This window comes from Parus major, chromosome 15 (assembly GCF_001522545.3).
Source record: "Parus major isolate Abel chromosome 15, Parus_major1.1, whole genome shotgun sequence".
In the NCBI taxonomy this organism is placed as follows: domain Eukaryota; kingdom Metazoa; phylum Chordata; class Aves; order Passeriformes; family Paridae; genus Parus; species Parus major.
Genome location: NC_031784.1, coordinates 9,042,186 through 9,061,557, shown reverse-complemented (window position 1 = coordinate 9,061,557; position 19,372 = coordinate 9,042,186). Strand labels below are relative to the sequence as shown.

General features: G+C 44.7%; 1 long non-coding RNA gene across 2 annotated transcripts in view; it reads right to left on the bottom strand.

The window, feature by feature from the left end:
* LOC117245210 overlaps positions 1–19,372 on the bottom strand; it is a 66,769-nt gene that overhangs the window by 13,754 nt on the left and 33,643 nt on the right. For both annotated transcript variants that reach the window (XR_004499622.1, XR_004499623.1), the window contains exon 3: positions 3,396–3,466. This is a non-coding gene — a long non-coding RNA (uncharacterized LOC117245210). The remainder of the gene's footprint in view (positions 1–3,395; positions 3,467–19,372) is intronic.

The following is a 19,372-nucleotide window of genomic DNA, read 5'->3' as shown; positions in this document are numbered from 1 at the left end:
TGATATCAGGAACTGCTAATTCAACATTCATCTCCTATAACGCTGCAACATTCTGTAATTAGATTTTGCTGCCTCCATGTTTGTTGTCTAGAATAATGCTGGAAGATAGCAATGAAGAAATGAAGAAAGAAAACTGAAACTAAGCAAATTAGGAGAAAATACAGAGAAAAGTTCTGGGTATTAAGGTGGTGCAAGACACTTTAATTACCTGCTTCAAGTGTGTCAGTGCAGACTAACCCATAGCCCATACTACAAGACAGGTGGTCTAATGCCATGCTCATCTCCAAATACCCAAGTTCTTAATTAACACTGTTATTTGGGAGAGCTGCCTATCCAAACCCCAAGGGGACATCCTTATTGTCCTCATTTTCTATCAAACAGAGCACCCCAAGAGCCCAATCCAGCAGTCATTGTTACCTTCAACCTCCAGTGCACAGCCATCTCCTTCCTAGAGCAGAGTGTTTGCCAGAGGCCAATGTCCCTGTGTCTCCATGGGGGCTGCACTTCTCTGTGCCTAAAACTGGCCAGATCAAGGCTCCTGGGCCATTTACATTTAGCTGGGCTTGTGCAGACAGACTGTGCTGCCTTTTCTGAGAGGGTCTGGACTCCACCCCACAACCTGAACCCCAAGAGCGGGGAGGTGCAGGACCAAATTCATCCCAAGACCGAGGCATTTGCCCAGCACTGGAAGTCTAGGTCAAACGCAGAGCAGAACTGCCTGCTGCCTGATTTAAATATTCAGTGAACACTGCAAAGATTAACATTTCCTCTCTTGAATATCTAAATATTTCCCCACAATCCCCCTGCTAATGAGCAAAGACAAGTGCTGGTAAGTGGCAAGCAGCATCAAGCCTCGAGTCAATCAAACGCTCCAGCGGGCCCTTCAGCACCACCGCAAGGCCCAGCGAGTGACATTCGGAGCTGGTGGCTTGCAAATGGCCCTTCTCTCCCGCTAACTCTCCCCCCACCACACATCCACACACATTCCTCCCTTTCCTTCCCTCTCCACCCCCGTTTCTGCTCCATGACCCACTCGGGGGCATAAAAAACTGGTACTGAGAAACCTGCCAACTGCTTTAGACTTTGGAACATGAGCTCGGCTCTTGTCAGCTCTAAGCCTGCCACACAATGGAAAACATTACACATTTCTCTCGCTAACAACTGCGCTGCTCATTTACATGTCTTAGGCAAACACCAACAAGGTCGCAGCCAGAGAAGTGCGGTCAGGAGCGCTACTGCTCCTGGCAAGAGGCTGGTGCCTGGAAAAGGGCCGCACGGGAAGCTCTTTAAACACCTTGGAACATGTGCTAAGCTGCTGAAGTATGAGGTGTGGTGACAGCAAGGTGTTGAAACAGGGCTTTTAAAAGCTGCCAGTCATAATTAACACCTCTCCGCAGAGCACTGGCAGCCGAGCAAAGCCAACACCCAGAGCATCTTCTTGGAGGGTGGGTGGGGAGAGCGGAAGAGAAGAGGGAGCAGGTGTGGGGAAGACAAAGGAGGAATATAGAGTCATCCACAGGGGGTTTTCCCTCTTGGCCTCACGCTCAGAAATTGCCACCCTTGCTCCTCAAAGAGGTGATTTGGTTGCCGCTCTTCAGGAGCTCCTCTGCCACATGCCTGGACACCTGCAAGGTGTCCTTGTCCTCGCTCCTCTGGGGATCAGGTATTCCTATCGCTGCTGGGCTTTGGGAAGCAGCCACCACAAAGCCAAGGCACTGCAGAGCAGGGAGAACACACCAGCAGCCCCTTGCTGCAGATCCAGAGCAAGAGCCACGTTCAGATTTCCTGTTCTCCTGTTACTCCTGGGCCCCCTGCAAAGAGGCACAATCCGAATTCTGCAATAATGTCACCTTGTCCAAATGTTATACTTACTCATTTTTTGACAAAATTTTTATTAGTAATTTTTCCAGTTGCATGCACATCTTAACATTAGTCCAAACTTTCGAAAGAAAATGTTTATGACTTTTCTTGTCCAGCTACTTTATAGAAAGCCCAAATCACCACTGCAGACAAAATATTGAGCAAAACAGCACCAGCCCATATCTTTTCCTCAAAATGAAGTTCTTTTTTTAATAGTATACAGCACTATAAAGTAGCTGGATAGGAAAGTTTGTGTGAATTAGAAGAAAACAGCCCTGTTCAAATATGATTCAATCTCCTAAGAGTCTAAAACTGTATCACACATCAAAATCTTAAATATTTATTTGAAATTATGCACCCTAGTTATTCCATATTCTAAATCTCTGCAGCAGAGAGGCTGTAATTGTAATGGATTTAATAAAAGCTATCATATTTCATAATTCAGAAGGAAAGATTATGCAGAGCCCTGAAATGTAACTAAGAATAGCTAAGTTTCTTCTTGTTGGTGATTGTTCTAAGAACTAAAAGAAAAAAAATTTATACATTTCTCTTCTGCTCCTTTTTCTGTCTGAAGTACTCAAGAACCACCATGTCCCACCAAGGTGCAGAATACTCTGTTCCCCTCTTTTATGAGCTTCATTATTTCATTAACCCATAACAAACACACCATTCCTCAGCATCTTGCAGTTTTTATTGCCAGGTTTCCAGGAGGGAAGTGAATCCCTATGCAAACCTAACTCCCCCTAAAAATCCCACCTTCTGTGTCATGCTGATCTTACAACTTGAGGGCCCACAGTCCAGTCTTGGATAAACCTGATTGAGGGGCAGAGGTTTCAAATGAGTTTCCAAATGAAGGAGAGACATTGAAAACTCAGCATTTTCCCTGGCAGGAGCAGCAGCAGGACTTAAAAGCTCCAAATAAGACATTCCATACCTTTCCTGGGTGGTGGGGACACAGCAAGGACAGGAATGTCATGAGCTGGCTGGGTTGTAAGACACAAAATACAAGTCCATGGGGACACCAGGCTTCATTAAACCTGCTGCTCATGCAAAAACTTACTTTATCTTTTGCTTTTCTATGCACACAGGTTAAGTAAAACTGAAGCACTAAAAGGTAAAAAAGCACTATACTTTTAAAGACTTATTTTGGGGTCTAGGTACTGAATTACCTTTCAGAAAAGTCTAAGTAGAAGTGACTTGCGTAAAGATAGCGAAGAGATTATTGAATCACATCTTTCAGCACCCAGAATTTTAGCGAAACCACTAAAATGCTCTGTTAATTCTTATCTTACCTGTGGATAATCATTACTGGAGAAGAAAGGTGAGAATAAAAATAATTAATACAAAAAGTGGAGCTCCTTCTTCACTTTAGAAGGGGAGCCAGGGAGATGAAAAGTGACATCCAACTTTCCCCTTCTCCTGCTGTTTCTCCTGCACTTGCCCACACTTACACATCCAGTAAACAGCTTCATCAGGTTGATGGATATGTGCCACACCTGTTCCCAGCCCCCTTTAGGGAGGTTTTCCTCACTCACCTTCAAGGCAGGGGCTGTGCCTTCATTTTGTCTGCAGAGTCCTCAGCACAACGAGGCTGGGCCTTTAGGCACTGTAAAGACAATAAATAATCATAATTCAAGAGTGGGATGCTTTCAAATCTCAGACTCGCATTCTTCCGAGCTTCCCAGCACACATAAACACCCCCCTACACCCTTTTCCCTTTGTGAATGTGACCTCTGCTCCTCTTTAGAGCTGAAACCCTCAGTTCCTGCAGGCTCCAGCTCAGAGGGGGATTCCCCAGAAAGCCCAGTAGGCCAGGTGGGATGGGATGGCCATTAATCTGTTCACACCTTGTCAACAAGGGGCCTGATCTGAACACATCCTCCTTTAGCTCAGGAAATTCCCACAGAGGATGGCACAGGAAAACAGGGGAAGCTGTGCAGAGCTGAGGAGACAGTGAGGAACACCTGAGAGTGCAGGACACAGCTCATTAAAATCCTGGGACACAGCGTGACCAAGAGGAGTCTTCTCCTGCCTTTAGATTTGGGGCCACCCTAAGCACTTGGAAGGTGTTGATAGTGAGTCCCAGAAGAGCCACAGTCTCCTTTGTGTCTGCAGAGGGAGATGACAAACCCCAATGCCTTTGATAAGATTATGCCCTGTAAATGCACAATTGCTGCTTCAGCAATGCCTCCACTGCACCCTGCAAGTCCTCTCCTCTCTCCCCGTAATTCCAGCACTATTCTTGGTCCCTCTCTGCTCTTTTCTCTCTCTTAAAACTAATGGCTTTACCACATGTTGGAAGGCAGCAAAAGGAAGCGGTGAAGTGACAAATGGGAATGTTCATGCTTTAATTTATTATGACAGTCGTGCCCGGGTCCACAAAGTAAACTGAGTCAACAGAGAAGGACTTTGTGCCAAGTTATTTATCCACTTCACTAACTGGGGGATCTTTTTTTCCCTAGCCAGCCATGAGACTGGTTAAACTCATCAACTTTATTGATGAGCAGAAGCAGCAGGGAATTTTCTCACAAAATATGTTGCTGTTGAAAAACTTAGATTTGTCCAAACCAAAACCTTTTTTCTAGGAATGGTTTGGTGTCATTAAATTTCCAGACGCAAGGGGGAAAAAAAAAGAAAAAAAAATGATTTGTGGAAAAAAAAATCTCAAATAAGCAAAACACTCTGCTTGAACAGCCAGTGAACATTTGCTTTCTGTTCAAATGAGCTTTCTGTGCAGTTTAATTAAATTTTGAAATGTTTAGTTTTGATTTTTCCCTTTTTCTCAGCTATACATAGAGATGACAAAACATTTCAGCTGAGCAAAACTTAACATTTTTTCCTCTTAGTGTGTCAGCACACAACATTTTTCAGGATTTTTCACTCCAGCTTGGCATAAGGCAGTTTTCCAGCATCTCCAAATTTCCCATCCAACCACACTGAGGAATGCATCCCATTAACCCCAGTGAATTTTACCCAGCTACACAGGGCTGGCCAGGATGACTGGTGGACAAATCGGTCCAAACCCTTGACTCTTCTTCTTTGCAGGAAGGCCATGAGACTAAATCCTGCCCAGCCCACCAGAGCAGAACACAGCACTCATTCCTCAGTGTCCCTGTCTCCTTTATTTCTCAAACCATGTGAAATCATTTTGGGGGAGGCCACAGTTCAGCTCATCATCTGTACCCAACTGTGATAATGTCTAGGAAAGACCCGGTAACAGGAGAAGCAAGAATTGTCATTTCAGTTTTCAGAGGCAGTAGAGGTTCCTTTGGATTTAACTGCTTGCAAAAGATGTTTTTATAAGGAGTTTATTTTTTCCCTGCTTTACCCCTGTTTTTCTCTCATTATTACAGTCAGACTCAGGAGATATTCCCAGGGGCACCATACTCAATGGAGGTCATGGAATGACTTTTTCTGGTACAGGTAACTTCTCAGCTAACTAGAGATCTAATTTTCAGATATAGTGCATGTCAAAGGGTAAGGTAGACAAGAGTGGATAAACCCCACCAGAGATTAAAAAATGCTGAAGACCTTTAGAAAACAAACCCTCCACACGCAGGCTGAGAGAAGAGCGTTCCTGCACATGGAATACATGCCCTGCAGCCTTCCCCTCCCATCCCCGAGCAGGGCCCTGCACAGCACCCCTGTAAAACACTGCTGAGTCTTTCACACCGAATCACATTCCAACACCATGACACAGCCTCCAAAACAGCGTCTTAACCTGCTGGGCAAAACAAGCAGGCATTGTTTGCTCTGGAGCTGGAACGTGCCCACATCCGGGTGGACACAGGACTTCCACACACACATCACACCCCAGAGAGGACAACAGGCTCTGATCCCTGTCAGTCACCAGAACCAGAGTAGCCAACGCAGACTGACAGTCCCCAGATGATTTCTGTGCTCTCCCAGGGTATTTTTCAGAGGTTACAAACATTTCTGTTGTGGAGCCCTTTCTTGCTACACTGCATCAGCTGCTGAGCCCACTTGCAGTCCCTCTGAGTGCACTGAGTGGGATGGCTGAAGGGCTGGTCCATGGGTATGTGGGTCATCCTTGGGTTTTGGTTCTTCAATAAATAAAGCTTGGCTCATGGGCCTCAAATGATAATTCCTCAACACCCACGACAGAGAGTACTGTGGTGTTCACAGTGTGCAATTTGCCCTTAACAGGGTTCCAGACCTGAGTGAACCCTCCTGAGTTCAACTGAGCTCAGCTCCTACTCATTTTTCCTCAAATGACATTCCCCCAGGTTTTATGTGGCCAATCCACTACTGGCATTAAGGACACGGTGTTTGACAGGTGTATGTGGAGATCCCCTCATTGTCCCTGGGCTGAAGCAAAGCCAAGCTACATTCCAGGGAGAACCTCCATGGTCCTGCCATATACACATCTTTGTTATCTTGTCTCCAGGACAGGCCAGGAGGGCCGTGGTTTGCATTTGTTGAAGTTTGTGTTTCAGACAGGCTAACAGGCAAACACCACTCAGGCCATATTTTCAAACTTTATATCTGTGACAGTTGGAAATCTTGGAGTGTCTGTGACAAGGAAAGGAAAATGAAGTTGACTGCTGAGATCCATTGCTGTTGGATCACTACAGGTGAGACAATAAACTCCATTCCATTTTATCATAAATGGAAAGAAATTGGCATTTCCAAGCCATCTGATTGTTTTGGATGGCTCCTTTAAGGTAAATTGCCTCAGCATTGTCTTTTCACTGTTGCCAGTGAGGTTGGTCCAGATGAGACACTACAGGGGGTTGAGCAAAGCTGGGCAGCTGAAACCCAACCAGGTGTGAGGGCCTTGGATGATACTTCAGTTGGGGCTACAGCTCCTTCTCAGCATCCTCACCAACCCCAGAGCTACATCCTCAGAAACACTCCAGGGCCGCTGTTTAGTACAGCCCTAGGGGTTTTGCTCCATCTCTGCAAAACACATGTGCTATTGCCCCTTCCCAGATTTGTTTTGGGAATACTGTGATGTAACAGGTTTGATCTATGAGGGATTAAGATGAGGTAAAATGGGGAGGCAGATTATACAAGTAGTAAGGACCACACTAGGGAACCAGGCAGACCCCAGTGACAGCTCCTTTATTCCAAAATAAGGGCCTTTCTCAGTCTCCTTTTATTACTTCTGTAACTTGCTGTCCTCTGGAGGAGATGCTGGACTTCATCCAGTCAGTTCACCTGCAGCCCAACCTATGGAGCTGCTACACTGGCACGTGCACCAAGTGGCAAAATTTACCTTAGCTGCAACATCCTTCAAGCTGCAGCTCATATGGTGAAAAAACAAACCACTGCAATAAGATTTTCCTCTCTCCAATAACACTAAGGAGTTATAGTTCATAACTTCCAACTGACTTCACTGTACAGCCAAGCGTTCCTAATGAATTCCCCTAATGATCATGGCCTAATGTTTGACTTCATTATGTCACTTTTGCAATAGCTAAAGTACAGAAGAATGTGTCTTTCTTTCAGTAAGGATCACTCAACACTCTCCCTCCTCTTAAAGTGTATGAAAGTGTTGGCCCTGGGGAAGCCCCCTCCTTCCCATCCCCTGCCAGAAGGAAGTGACCTAGAGAACAATATCCCAGAGGAGGGGCTGCCAACTGGTCTTGCCCAAGCCTTTTCCCAAAAGGTTTCTTTCCTTCACATATCCTAAACAATACCCTTCAGATATCAGACAATGCCCCAGGAAACTTGGCTACTCATGTCCTTGCCTTTCCATCAGGGATGGTGCAGAAATGCATTCCTAGCTATTTCCAGCTTGGAAGTGCTGAGGTAGAAAAGCTCAAGGCACTTAAAGAGTTTCTTAAAAAAGAAAAATAAAAGTAAAAAAAGAAAAAAAGACCATTGTAGGGTTGAGAGACTCAGAATTAGAGATGCTCCTGACATTTTTTCCTGTGCATTACTCAGCCCAATCTGTTTAATGGGTCTTCATCAGAGACTGTGATTGCTGATTCGGGCTGGCGACATCATTCAATTGGACATGGCTTTGAAGCAGAAGAATAATTATTTCCCATCTTCCAAAAGACCATTTAATTCATGCTCCCCAATCTCTGGGAACAGATAACCCGCAGCCCTTTTAGTTCATTAACTCTCTGGGGCTGTCATCAAAGGATTGTCAGCTGTTTGGGAATTTGCACGAGAAGTGGCTGAAAGATGCAGTACCCCTTTTACCCATGGATTCAGCATCTCCTGCCATGGATCCTGCAACACCCAAACAGCTTCCCAGAAAGGAGAAGGAAAAAAGGGGAGAGACACATGACTTTAACTGCCTCCCCCTCTTCTCCCAGACCAGGATTAAAGCAGTGTAACCCAGCAGCTGCTGTGCTGAGGAGAATTCAATGCCAACAGAGAGAGAAACCAAAAGCAAACGCCAAAAAGGCCCTGGGGAAGACAGAGGGAATGACCAGCAGGAGCAATCACTGTGCTGGTGTTTAGGATTCAGCAGGACAGGCTCAGTGGGAAGATGACACCATGGCTCACAGGGAAATCCAGAATCCAGGCCATGGAATCACAGCAGGGGAGCTATCAGAGCTGGGCCATCTGCACCAAATCCAGAGGTCAAATAAGTGAAATTTAGCAGAAGATTATTTTTCTTATTTCCTTCCCCCTCTTCACAAATATCTGAATGGTTTGAAAAAAAAGGAAGACAATAAAAAAGTGAAAATTCTGCTAGCAGACAAGAGCAGAGATTAGTTCTGGGAGGAGCCAACACATATGAACCTAGTTCTTACTATGTGTTTTTCAAGAGTAGATTTAAAAACACTCTGCAAAGGAGGGAAGTGCCATCCTTCCACATTTGTGAAACAGGGGACTGAAGCTTCAAATGATGGGAAAGTACAAACCCAGTCAAGGCCTAACAGCAGGTGGGGACACACCTCATGTGTCCTGCACCCTTATCAACATCTGTCTCTGACTTCAGACACCTCCATCCCAGAAGCTTTGAGCCCTGAGTGCACTTGGAGCTTTTTTGTGTAAAATGGGATATGAACAGGCATTGCAGAGCAAAAGCTCCACCTCTAGCAGAGTCTGAGTGGAAAGAATTTAGCTAAGAGGCTCCAGTAAATCAGCCTGAAGCCTCCTTTCCTCAGTTTGTATTATTTATCTCCCTATCCCCTTGACCACACTAAATTCTGAAAGGCATCTTGGCAGTATGCAAACACAGAGGGGGAGTTTATTGAAAGTACTAAACATGTTCTAATTGTTTTCTTCTGCACTACTCTGCTAAAACTCACTCTGCCGTGAGCGGAAGCCGAGTTGGACAATTACTGGGGCACTTGAAGCAATCATGCCCTTGATATATGGGAAGTGGGGAAGTTTAGCAGAGTGAGGACCTCTTCAATTCCTATCTTTGCTTTGCAACCATTTTTCCAGTTGAAAAAGACATTGTCTCACTTCTCCAGCAGCAGCAGAACACAATAACCTTGTGTGTCCCTAATCACAGGATACTGTGAGCTTCGCTTGAACAATACTCACTAAAAAGCTTTGAAAGTGATAAAGTGCTATATAAATATTCAGTTGGACTGCAATTAAATTTTTGGCATGTGGTTTACATGTAAGTGCAGAAATACCATCAATAAAAGTCAATACACTCCTTTTCCCCTTTCTCTCCCTCTGCCTTTCCTTTGCTATTCTCCAGATCTCTGTCAGTGTTCACTGAATTTTCATAAGGGAAAAAAATCACTTCCTAAAATGTTCAAAAGCTTTCCCTTGGTTTGTTATTAGAGCAATTATCTAGCATAACACAGTGAAATAGCACAAAGTATTCTAATGGGAAACAAATGTGCCAAAGAAGTGACCAAACTTGGAATCTTTATTGAAAAATGAGGGGAAAGCGATTAGTTGAAGAGGCAGCAACGGAAAGATTTTCCACCTGGCCTTGGGCAACACATCAAACAGAGCTCAAAAGGGTGCTATTTATAATTGTTGTCTGGCTGTCTATGGAGCCCTGTCTGTCTGTCTGTCTGTCAGTCTAGGCCCTTTTCTCCCCTCTCCTCTGCCACGTGTTCCATCCCTGATGTGTTTATGCAGTGCAGGAAGGATGCTGCTCTCAGCCCTCTGCACTCCAGAACAGCTCCATGGGGTTCAGGGGAGGTAGAGGGGTGTAAACAACCACAAAACTCTGCCCCACACACGGTGGTCTCTTTTCCCCACAAGTGCTCAGCTTCTCCTGGAGTACAGAGGTTTTAGGGCTGCTTGTGTTAGGACTGCAGAAGGAGACACAGGCAGAGCGAGGGCTCACTGAATCCCAGACAATGGACAGTACCTTGCCTGGTCATTTCCTTACCACAAAATCAGTTCAAAGTGGAGACAAAAATGTTGCCAGATCAAGAAGGTCCAATTCCACCTCCACTCCACTGTGACATAAACACCTATGCAGCTTACAGGTCAAAGGCCCATCAATCTCAATGAGTTTGTTTTGGTGTAATTCAAGAAGCAAAGACATTTTGCAAATACTGTGATGATTTATAAGCACATCCAGAAAAAAATTTAGGACCTCTGGTATAACAGACAAAGGATGAGAAAAACTCATAGCAGCAATTTCTCACTACTCACTAATGCTCATTTAACACTCTCCTTTAACTGTTCCACTTAATTTAAATTGAGGAATTAAAAAAAAACCCCATTGAGAATCTAAATCCTCAGCTAGAAATCAGAAATCATCCTAATTTCTTACAGCTTCATTGAGGCCTTTGGAATGATAATATTTTACAGCAGCTGAAGAACTGCTTTTCTAGTGAGAGATAATAAACCTCACAATGCAAACAGAAATGGACCAGGAACTGAAAAGAGGGTCTGAATCAGTAAACAACGCTGTGGGCTAAAATTCACTCCCATAAGATATCCAGTAAAGTAAGGAGAACATTTCTATCTGAATAGAAAACAGAGTTGTTTAATGATGGAGCTGTGAAAAACAGTGGGCAACACATTGGCAAGGAGCACCACTCTCAGCAAGAGATTTGGACCTGCTCAGAGACCCCAGAGGCACACAAGCCCCATGGGCATGCCACAGCTTCATTAACCAAAACAGGCACTTTTGAAGTTCAGGCATGAAAAATAAAGCCTGATTTTATCTCTGCTAGATTCCATTTGCCCAAAGATGCCCAAACCTCAAAAGGGGTCAGATGTTCAGTACAGATAATCACACAAAGTTTGGGTGTGTAGTTGAAGTCTATCCAAATTCTCCCAGGCTCTTGAGGATGAAGGATGGGAAACCTCGTGAGAAGAGTTAAGAGACACCAACAGAAGCTATCTGGTACATTCTGCTTTCACTCTGATCATAAATACTGCATGAGCAACCTTCGCTGTGGTATTTTAATGTTTCCAATCTCCAAGTTCCCTCAGCTCTACTTAGGACAATGTGTTTCTAAGTGCCCACACTCTGCAGGTGAAATTCCATGCCTCTGTTGGAGAGCACTGTGCAGCAGGAAGCATCTCTCCTCTCCCTCACTCCATTTCCCACACAATCCCAGTGACTCAGGGATCACACAGTATCTCAAGTTGGAAGAGACCCATAAGCATCACCAAGTCCAGCTCCTTGCTCCCTGCAGGACCACCTTAAAGCTAAACCTGGCTGGGAGCGTTGTCCAGATGCTCCTTGGGGCTTGGTGCAGTGACCACTTTCCCTCAGGATCCTGTTCCAGTGCCTGATCAGCCCCTGGGTGAAGGACCTTTCCCTACTGCCCAATCTGAGCTTCCCTTGATGTAGCTTCACTCCATTTCCTTGTGTCCTATCCCAGGGGGGCATTGTGCCTATGCCACCATGAGGAGCAGGACAGCAAGACCAAAGCTCACCTTGATGCTCTGTGATCATGAGGGTGAACACAGTCCTCTGCCCATTTTGGTGCCTATTTAAGTATTCAAAGAAAGACAAAAACCTGGAATCAATCTCTGACCTCACAGAATCACTCTCTGAATAATATGGCTGCAGAAGAGAATCCAGGGGTCAAGAAATCTGGAAAAGAACCATCTGTTCACAATCTTCCTTCAGCTACAGGCCAAAACCTGTTTTTGTGAGTAACCTCCAGCTTCTTTATCTCCTTTCCTTACTGACACACCCCAAGGCCTTCTCCTTTCCCCAAAACCAACCTCAACAGCCCCCAGCTACACCTCACACTGAAACAGTCACATATTCATGCCTGGCACTGAAGGGTGACTGCACAGGCAGAGTTTGCCAGGAGACAATGGCTTTATTTTCTCTTCTCCTGACAGAGTTCATTATGGGATGGAATACGTCGTGTGAAGCAGAACAAATGTCAGCAGCACAAACCCCAGTGGAAACCATAAATCTTGAACTCATTGTCTGGATTCTTAATTCCAGTTGCAGGAGAGCAGCTCTGGCTGTGTAACTGCCTTGAGATGCTCATACTGTCTTAATCAGCCTTCTGACCACTATGTGTGCTCAGAGGAATGGTTCTACACCCAAAAAAAAGCACCTTTCTAGCTTTCAGAATTATTTTGGAACAAACAAGCATGGTCACAAAGGAGCTATAGGTCTCCCAAGCAGATGAAATGCTGTGAGAACAGCTCAACTAATGCCATGACCAGTCTGGAGTTGTTCTGTGATGTGGAACAGCTACTTCCTGCTTTCCTGGTCATCTCTGCTCAGGGCAAAGCTGTTTCATCTTGTCTTTCTTCTGACAGATCCACCTTTTATAAGGCCATCACTTGTGTGATGTTACAGCAAAGCTGCACTGGGGTCACCCCAGGTCCCCTCCAGTGAAGGAACACTCAGTAAAGAGGGACCCTGGGCCCGTACATGAGCACACCTCACTGAAGGCCACTAACTGCATCGGGGCCCAAGCTCCACCACAGGCTTGGTGACTATGGTTGGCTGAGCAACTGCAGCTTCTGTTTTCCTTCAGACTCCCCCATTGCTTCTGGTCTGTTGGGACTGCAAGCTCTGTAGGACAAGAAAAATGTTTCCCTGAGTGTTTACTCAGCAGCCAGGCTCCATCGAGGCAGGGCCTGGAGTCCCAAGGAAGGCAGAGAACTGTTATCTCACCAAGCTGTCCTCAACCTGCTGGGGACGGTGATTTACTGTCTGCAAGGGAGGTTCTGCTAGAGTGCACAGGCTCTGAACTGACTCCACACAGGGCCATTACCTCATGTGCTGGGCCCTGACTAGATCAGGAGTGCAGACAGCAAACCGTAAGTAGCTCAATAACTAAATAAATAGAGGAGCAGTATTTCAGTCACCGTGAATGTTTGTCTTTAGGGGAAACCTCCAGCTTCCTCTCCTGTTTAGGGCCATGAGAATGAATAGCAAACATCTATATTTTATTCGTTGTGGGATTTTTGGTATGTTGAATGTACCTGGTAACTTCTATGCCTGGTTCTCAAAGCACACTCCAGGCATTCACAAACACATACCCAACACTTCCATAAATGAAAGTTTCATCATGGTTCCCAGCATGTGTGTTTGAATGGAAGTGTCTCAGCACGCACATGGAAATCAGGAGTCACCTCACTGCTCTTTGCCAAATCAGAAGCAGGTAATAACTACTTAGTTAATACAAGGCCTTAACTTAGGAAATCAGGGGAACAATTAGCTCAGTTAATCAACTCTTTATGAGTAACTCCTACACTGTGTCTCCTCCTGAAAGGCACAGAAAAGGCCGGAAAGTTCCAACAATGCCATGACAAGATAAGGGAACTGTCACAATGCTGCCTCCAGCAACAAATCCACTTCAGCCACACTTTCCCAAGGGACAGTGCTGTGGGAAGAACAGACTGAGGAAAACCAGGGAGTGAGGAGAAGAAAAGGACATTTTTTTTCTTACACAGACACAAAGACTGAGGTCCCTCAGCTGCCAAGTCTGGGGAGAAGAGCAGAAACAGGCTCCTAAAATCTTTCCATGTGCAGAGAAGGCACAGCAGTTCCATCGGTTTTCCAGCATGCACCTAAGATGTTCTCACTGCTTTTCCTCCTTTCCCTCCATGGCTGCAACCGCTGAAGAGCTCACAAAGAGTAGCTCATTGGAAAGTGTCTCCCTTTGGGATGCTACAGGTTCTCCCTCCTCCTTTTCCCCCATTTATTTCACAGGTAAACTTCTAACAGCAATACATAAAGTGAATGGCCCCTCCCAGGAAACCAGAGAGACCAGTAAGGAATTAGAGCTGCAGGCAGAGCAGAGAGCTGCCTCCACACAGCCCTTCCCAGCCACGCTCCCACTCTTACTCCCAGCAGCAGAAATCCTGCTTTTTCCATCCCTGCTTTCTGATGGAAATGAACCCTGCTGGGTTACACAAACACAGGGAGCTCAGAAGATGTCACAAGTCTGACCTCTGCCTTCCTTTGCTGGATTTCTCAGCGTCTGACGCTGGCTGTCGAACAGAATAAATGACGGGATGCACAGAGAACAACATCAATGAGCCCAAAGGAATTCTGGCCAGACACAGAAGACAACAAAAGCCTGTGGAAATGATCTAAGGATGTCACTTGGCAACCTTACGATTATTGTCTTGTTTTGTATGTATTGGGTTTGAAAAGCTGATAATTGTTCTCGTGTGCCAGTGGAGATTAGAAGACCATTTGTGTTGGTATCAAAGGAGACAAAATCTTTTTCCAGTGTCTCTAAGAAGAGGGGCAACACCATCTTTCTACCAAGCAATGTCTCTTCTTGTGAGAGTCCAGTAAAACAATGGCGTTTTATTGGTGATGAATTTGGTCCGTTGTTTTCACAGGATTAATGCCAAAATGGGGAAAGCTGTGCTGCTGTTGTTTGCATCTCTAGTGTGAGCTATAAGGTAAATAATGCCCCAGCATGGTCTCCCTTCAGACAAACATCTGGATTTCTGCTGATTGCAATTATCTGCATAGAAAATGAAGGCATTATTGTTGCAAAAAGCATTAGAGGCTTCTATAGCACTGGCTATATTCAACTGACCTTGGGCAGAACCAACTTTAAAAGGTGGTTTTAGTGCACACAGAAAAAAACTTGAGAGGCACCTCATCAGTGCTACTTTTTATGCCACTTACTGGAGGGAAGTTCTGCTACATCAGCTACCAGACAGTTCTGTAGGATTTGGTGGTGAATGCAGCCAGTCTCTGGAGGGGTTAGAGGTCTGATACAGGGAAAAGAACAAAGTCTTACAAGTCTTGATGCCAGCAAACACACAAAGAGCTGATGTGCTGTACAGCTGCTTTGCTTGTGTGATAGGAACAGCCTCGTGCTGGAAGCTGAGCCCTCCAGGCCAACTTCAGGAGCACTTTTGTGTCAGGGGAGTTCATTCCCCATCAGCTGTTCCAGCTCCAGCCACAGCAGTAGCAAGGTCACTGCTGGTTTTCCATGCTATAAGCTCTGATCTAATTAGATTTGGACTGAGATCACCAACTCCTCTCACTCAAGTTACAGATCAACAGTCATTCATTTTTATCAGCTCTTACTATTTTTCTATTAGCTCTGTGCTGAGAATCCCACCCAGAAACTAGCCAGATACTGCATTTTCAACCTTCTGACAGGGTTATTTTTGGTTTTTTCTCTATGGAATAACACTGAACCAAGAATTCTCTTAAAGACACCATGCCTGACCCATGCTCAGACTGTAAACTTTACAAGAGAAATATGTTTTCTTTCAGTTGTACTCTTTCTTTTCCTTTCCTATTTTGAGGTCTTTGCATAGAGGTCAAAGACTGGGGGCCTCCCACGTGCTGGAGAGCTGCAGTGACAGTGCTACTGCTGGCAGCTCTGCTCCCCAGGAATGGCTCCACCATTCACGCCTGGGATTAATCCATGACTCCAAGCAGTCTCCAGGGTTTGCAAATTCAGCCTCCTCATTTTTCTCCCAAGACACTAAGTAGCAGTGTCCATCTTCCCAACAGCCAGGATATCAGCACTGTCCCCACACTCCTCCAGTTCAGTGCCTTGCAGATGTTTCTGACCAGAAAAGGACCTTTGGGGACTGGTGTCTAAACTTCCTGTTGGGGTGAGAATGAGATAAAAGAACTGGCCTGATCTGGACTGCTCTAATTTGATTCCCAAGGAGGGAAATCCCTTTTTATTTAATGCATCCTTATGGCCCCAAGCAGTGCAGCTGTGCAGTGGAATTAACCTTGGAGGACAGTGGGAGTTACACAGAGGAGCATCCTGCATGGGACTGCCCACAGCTGGACTTTCCCACTGCTTCTCTCCCACCAGCCACGGGAAGATGCTGCTTCCCCCCTTGACACTGCTCTGAGGTCAGGACTGGTTCCAGCATGAAGAGGAAGCAAGTTGTCGGCATTAAAACATAAACCATCTTAACTTATCACAATCACAGCATGCTGTTAAGTCTTCAGCAAGTTTTTTGACTTCACACTGAAGTTGTGAAAGATAATCTTCAGACTTCTGAAGTACTTTATGGGGACTATGAAAGGGACTCACTAGATCTTGTCTGCTTGGCTAAATATTCAGGTTCTGCCTTCAAACACAGATTTCTGTAAGACCTAAGCTGCTGCTAAAACACTCAAGATCATCTTTTTTACTTGCATTCTCAAATAGTACAAAGGTCTGTCAGGTCTGTTAGCAGCACACAGAACCAGGGACTTTAAAACCATAGTACGTCTGTCATAGATGTAATTGGGAAAAAAAAAAAAAAAAGAGAGGATACTAAGAAGCAAGTTCCGCTCCTGATTGTCACAAACATTATTCTTAGCCATGGAGTTCTTTGCCTCACCACTTTGCTTCTTTCTTCAGTGTTCAGTGGCAGTCCTGGTTTCCAGGGAGAACCTCTCTTCCCAAAAAAAGAGCCACATCACACTGTGGCTAGATCAGGAGAGACATTTCCTTCTTTCTGACACAGCCAGGGACAGTCACAGCTCCCAGACAAAGGCCAGGCCATGTACAAGTGATGGAAGAAGCATGTGGCTGTTCCAGTTTGGAAACGGTGGCTTAGCAGGATCAGGGGTGCCGTGGACTCACATGACTTTGAGCCCCACAAACAAGGCGTGCAAGACATTCAGCCAGTGGAAAGCAAAGTGAATTAACTGGCAGTGCTTGGCTTAAATTAAACTAATGCCACAATGTCAGGCTGACATTTTAAAATATCTACAGTCATCTGTTCTGTCCTGTCTTTGAGGGAAGCAGAACATGTAGGAACAATAACTACACTGGGGTCAAGAGTTGAGATTGTTGTTCTTTATAGGACTGGGACAGAGATCCCTGCAAGTCCCTGTTTAGAGAGAGCACATCCCAAAGGGAAGATGGGGAAAGAGAGGAGAGGACAAGGGCAGGACAGCAGGAGGGTCTCAGGAACAACCACTAACTCACAACCTGCCTGTTGGACAGGTCAATGAGAGGAGGACACACCTTGCTTCCTTCCCAGATGAACCTATTTAATTTTTTTTCTCTCATTCAAAATACAAACATGTAGCCTTTGTGCTTTAATCGTATTTTTGGGGAAGGAAAAAACACTCTAAATTTTTTGTTTCCCTGTATACTGCTCTGCTTTCCCCAGTTGGGAGAAAAAAATATCCACCTTGAGAAAATAACACCTTGTTCCTGCACATATTGGCACTTGTGCTGCTTCCGTGTCATGTTTGCTCTGTCAAAACAAGTTTTCCTCGCCCCTCAGGGTCAACCCAGCTTTTGAAAACCAAGCTGTCGTCTCCAGGCATCATCACTAGCAGTAGCCAGATAACAGACTACGAGTTCACATTCCAGAATGGTTATGACTAGTGATGAATGAGCCAGCTCAGAGACAGCAGGAATTTCCTACAGGTTACACTGACCTTCCAAGGAACACGTTTGTCTGACTTGGGGAAGGCGGCAAAGAGGACACATTAGGCCAGGGGGTTGAAAGAGGAAGGGAGAAAACCCTAATTACAAAGGAGGGGATGTACAGCACAAATCACTGCAGCTCGGGGGATCTATCTGCTCCCAGAATGCTGCAGGTGCCTTGTGCAAGGGTAAGTGAAATAATTATGTATTAAAACAAGGTAAAGAGACTAAAAAGACTTTGCCATTGTTAACAGAGAATGATTGAGGTAAATGTAGATTACAGGTAAATAGAGAAAACCCATGCTAAATGTATAATGGTTTATGGATAAATGCTTGGTCTAAAGATCACCAGCAGCAGGGTGACAAAATATCACTCCAATCAAAGCACCAAACCAAGTGTTCACTCTACATTGTCATAATCCTAATTGTACAGCTACAGAGACCCTTCCTGCCTGAGGCAGGAACCAGATTTTGGAGCCTGGAAAAAGCCAGAACCCATTGCTCGAGCTGTGTTTGGTACCTTTGGTGTGTCTGAACACAAAACAGACCAAATAAGCAATGAAATCCACCCCAAATGTTACATTTCAAACAGCCCAGTCCTACAGTGCTTGTATAAGATTATGACTAATCCATCAATTGATAGGGTCTGCATTCCCAGGATTTCAGCTGCAGTTCTAAACCATTCAGCATAGCTAATAAGCATTAATTCACCATTTATCACTTGCACTTGTAAATATGAAAACCCAGCCTTCCTCCATCAGTCAGCCTGAAGTAAATTTTGTCTCTACCCTACTCCAGGTACAGCCAGTGCTTGCAGCCTGCTGTGAGGTTTTGGGATGCTGAGAGAACCCCTAAAGGCATTTTGCTCTGCAGAGCCATGATGAGGGAACCCCATGAAAGAGAAGATATCACTAAGAGATACTACATTAAACTACAGATGCTGCAGAAAGCCCAGGACAAGATATTCCGAGGGTGTCGATCTGCAGAGTTTTCCTGATCCTGTATCAGCCATCAGCCTGAGCCTTCTCATTCATTGGCCCATTTATTAGAGACAATGTGGATGGAGCAGCCACTGAAAATGGAAAAATTATCTTTAGGGCTGGTAAGTTTATAATGTTTGGTACAGGCTGAGTTTTTGCCAAATTAAATTTGCTTATTTAACTGGGGACAGAAATGGAGACTTCAGGAAACAGTACCTGCTTCAGTCAGCTGCCAGAGCTGTATGTAAGACTCTGAAATTTGAAAATACCTTTAAAACTTCAGAGAAATTAGGAAGGAGAAAAATTAGGAAAGTATTTTTTCTTAAAAATTGCATTTTCCCACCCGTTATGACTCAATAATTCTAATTCCTCACTGAACAAGAAACATGCTGAGAAAAAAAGTTCTGACTGCTATTTTAGGATTTCCTTCCAGCAAGAAGCAGGGAGTGAGAAAAACCCCTTGAACTTCAATAAACATCTCTGAGGGAAAGTTCAGATCTGTTTTCATTGTTTGCTGACTTGATGCCTATAATGCCTGGTTTTAGTTTCATATTTAAAAAAAAAAAAACCAACAAAAAACCAAAAAAGCAGCAACTTGTTTTCAATCCAAAGAGACAGCATTAGAAATAAACAGATTTGTTACCATAAGCAAAGTTTGTCCTGAGATGTAACACAACATCTAGAATTTTTGAACTTCCTCCTGTAATGAAAGCACTTTTTAAACTATTGATGTGCTTTTAATGGATTTATATTCAGGCAGTTCATTAATGACAGGGTGACATCTATTTGTGACCATTCCTGCTGAAGTCCAGGCATTACCCAAATACCCCT